Source organism: Pinus tabuliformis, chromosome J (genome assembly GCF_031772625.1).
Source record: "Pinus tabuliformis cultivar Carrire ecotype Pingquan chromosome J, CPIR1, whole genome shotgun sequence".
Classification (NCBI taxonomy): domain Eukaryota; kingdom Viridiplantae; phylum Streptophyta; class Pinopsida; order Pinales; family Pinaceae; genus Pinus; species Pinus tabuliformis.
In genome coordinates, this window is record NC_142295.1 from 461,884,814 (window position 1) to 461,888,917 (window position 4,104).

A 4,104-nucleotide genomic window follows, 5' to 3' on the forward strand; every position below is an offset into this window, starting at 1 on the left:
TTTTATAATAATATACATACTATATATACACGATGTACTGCCCTATTTCCTCCCACGAGCAAGTACCACGTCCCAAAATCCCAACTCTTCCGCCAATAAATTTGGAATCTACCGCCTTACATCAATTTGCTCTGCCCTGCAGCCTGGTATAAGACGAATATTCTTGCAAACAATCCTGAAACCCTGTAACGCATAACTCGCTTCCACATCGTGTTGCTTTTTTAATAAACCGGACAGATTTAGCCGCCTCTCTCTAGCTATCCATCCATCTTGTTGTATTGGTAGACAAGCAAACCAGGAACACACAAACAACGCCAGTCAACATGACGGAAGCTTTCCTTCAAAACTACCGATTGCAAATGCATGAGAAGATGATAGGCAGAGGCAGGTTCGGGGTGATCAGGAAATGCCTCAACAAGCGAAGTGGTCAACAGGTCGCCTGCAAGACCATAACAAAAGCAGATCTGCAGGATTCCATGGACAGAGAATGCCTCAACAACGAAATCAAGATCATGCAGTATCTCTCAGGGCACCCCACTGTAGTTTCACTTCATGACGTTTATGAGGATGATGAGCATCTGCATCTGGTAATGGAGATGTGCTCAGGGGGAGATCTATTCGACCGAATCGTTAGCAGGAATAATACAGTACCATTTTCCGAAGAGGAGGCCGCCACCATCCTGCAAAAGCTCATGGAGGCCATCAGTTACTGCCACTCCATGGGAATCGCCCACAGAGATATAAAGCCTGACAACATTCTCTTGGTTGATAATTCAAATTTCCTCGATCAAATCAAGCTCGCAGACTTTGGACAGGCCTCCTTTTTCTCTCCAGGTATGTTTATTATGTTTTTGCTCCTTTCCTTGTCATACAAGCCCATGAAATTGTTGGGTATGGATCGATGAACCCCACGGTTGAAATTCTCACATTAATGAATGCAGGGCAAGGATCAATGCAAGGAATTGTGGGTACTCCGTATTACGTAGCGCCGGAGGTGTTGGGAGGGAAGGATTACGGTGAGAAAGTTGATGTGTGGAGCGCAGGGGTGATCCTGTACATAATGCTGAGTGGAGTTGTCCCTTTTCCGGGAGAAACACCACAGGATATATTTGAGGCAGTCCTGTATCGGCGCCTTCGTTTCCCAGCTGATCGATGGCTGTCAATATCTCAGTCTGCCAAGGACTTGATACGCCGGATGCTATCCAGAGACGTCACCAAGAGACTCAGCGCAGACCAAGTGCTAGGTATTCCCTCTTTTCTACCATTAGTAGTGAATATTGCAGCTTGCGCCTGTTGGGTTCTGTAAGATCCATGGAATATTGATGATAGATATTTGTTTTGCTGCAGATCATACATGGGTCACCACTCATGCCCTGCGCAGTACCGGACTGTAGAAGTCTGAAATACTGAGTGGCTTCCAGCAAACGATGAGATGTCGCGTTGTAAAGCCTGTTGGAGAGACTGAGGTTTGATGCTTGCCATATCCCCTATGGGTGTGTTTTCCATCTGAGTCCTTACAACGGGCATGGTCACGTTGCTGTTAAAATTAGTACGATGATGAAGAACCCATTTGGTCTTTTGGATTGGGTTAATGATCCAAATCGTCTGTAAGGGTTTTTTGTATGTAGAACGCAACGTCTGATATAGAAACCCTGGGTGGAATTGAAAGTGGAGTTCCGTTGAGATTGAAAAACGGGAATTGTTGCTATGTGCGGTGAGGAAATGGGGTACCGTTGGAGCGGGTCCCTGGATAATCGGTGAAATCACGGGTGCATAGTGCTTGATATACTAAGATTGCAAATATGTCAACGACAATACAGAAAGAAATTTTGTGTTTTTTCTTTTTTTCTTTCGTACTCGTGGTTAAATTTCCAATTTTATGAGTCAGAAATGTTTTTGTTCATCCCAAAAAAGCAAAATTCTTACCCCTAAAAAAATTGAAAATGACGCAAAACCGAAAGATGAGACCTAAATTAAATAGTGTCTACATAAAATTAGACTAAGAGACTCTTGAACACAACATCGTGCTGGATACTCGTCACCAATGTTCAAATATATACCTTGATCATTAGCTGTAGAGCTAAACGATGGTTTTATAGCTAAACGATGTCTTTACATTTCTCTAATATAATATGACTGAGAACAATGAACAGGCCCAATATAGAACCACATATTGTCAAATATGATATGGTAAATACCTGTGCTCTACTATATTTAGACAGGTATGCACACCGGACTGGATTGGGACATTACTGTATTAAGGATATACTACATACTGCTGTTATCTGGGATATTCTGATAGGAAAAAGATGTAAATATAACTCATGAATGAATATATATATATTTTTTCAAAAAAAATATCATTGATGCATCACAATGGTAGTCACAATGCAATTTATGTGAATGTTAAATTTTGTAATTAGGTAATTTTTTATTGAGGAATTATGTAGTTCCATTTGTGTTCAAATTTTTGGAGGCATCACTCATACACCCCAGTGTAGGAGGATATAAGCAATATGAAAACAAGTCCCATCACCAACTCTAATCTCTGAAATTTTAATGTTTAAAATCCATTTGCAAATAATCCCATAAGTGTTTGGAATCCATTTACAAGTAATCCCATAAGTATTATGCATATTTCTATTTTAAAATTGAGATTCTCAATTTTATTTTATTTATGTGAAAAATTACACCTATAAATAAGTATACGTTAGAGATTTAATTTCTAAAAATATTCATAAAATATGAGAACATTAACAATTAAAAAAATTAATTTGAGACCTTTAATTAAAATAAAATAGTTGACATTATCATTCCCTTTTACCTGAGATGGTTGACATTATCATTCCCTTTTACCTGAGGTTCAAAGAATGTAATAGGTATTAAACCTTCCATAAATAACTAAAAAAAATAGCTAGCATGGCATTCTGGCTTCCAGTCTTTTCACGCGATGAGCTTTCAGCTCTTACGAAAAATTTGCAATTTAAAGATTTTCGTTCCATTAAGAAAGACAAATTATCTTTTCTGTGAAAGGATTCGATTCCTGATTGCAGGTGAGAATCCTTGGCGATTTCAATAAATAAAACCTTGTGTTTTCAGGGGAAAAGAATGGCAGATTGGAAGGTTTTGTGCGTAAGCATATTCTTTGTATGCCATTGGGAGGTTAGTACTCTTCTCTTCTCTCCGTATGTAACTTTGATTCGATGGACGTTTGAACTGCGTCTTATCTTTTCTGAACCGATTAAAACAGGGAGGCCCTCCTCCGAATGAACTGAAGGAATACAAGTTAATTGTATTGACATGCATGAGTGGTGCGAAGCTTCGTGCCAGTGGGCTGCATGCAGGGCAATGCCAGACAACATTCCGAACCAGAGACAATTGTGCCTATTGCAAATTTCTCCACTAAGCAAACTGTAGTTGCAGTCTCAGGTAATCTTCTGGAAATGGCACATGAAATCAGTTGTCCGATGGCTCGGAAGTTTGGGTTAAGCAAATCTTATCTGAAACGCTTCACTGAACTTCTATTCTATTCGATTCGTTAGGGCATGGTGAAAAAAACCAACCATTTGTTACGAAGCTGGAAAAATAGTTTGACGATCCCCATTTAGACGAAGGTAGAAAAAAAGGACGAAGACTAAGAGGTGTGTGCAACGAATGACTGTGGGAAGAATTTTCATATGAATCTGGAGTTTGGTTAGTAGATTCTTCATGCAAATAGTATAATGTGGGTTGTGGATGAAGAGGAGTTTTGATTCCAATATACAATTACATGGAATCAGTTATGGAGGTTTCATGAAATTGAAATGAACCTTGCGGTTTTCAGAGTTCCATCCCAGCCTACCACCGAATCATGAATTCAACAAGGGAGTTGTGTACCGACACCACAATTTAGGTTTTCAGAGTTCCATCCCAGCCTACCACCGAATCATGAATTCAACAAGGGAGTTGTGTACCGACACCACAATTTATCATGAATTCAACAAGGGAGTTGTGTACCGACACCACAATTTTTCATAGATGGCGAATGAGGTGAATTTCTTTTTTATAATGCTCAGAGGGTTTGAAATGGATTCAACATTATCAAAATAATTGAGACTTAAAATA

General features: G+C 39.4%; 1 pseudogene; it reads left to right on the forward strand.

Moving 5' to 3' along the window:
- The first annotated feature begins 323 nt into the window (after positions 1-323).
- Positions 324-1,394, forward strand: LOC149227841 (phosphoenolpyruvate carboxylase kinase 1 pseudogene; annotated as a pseudogene).
- The last annotated feature ends 2,710 nt before the right edge of the window (positions 1,395-4,104 follow it).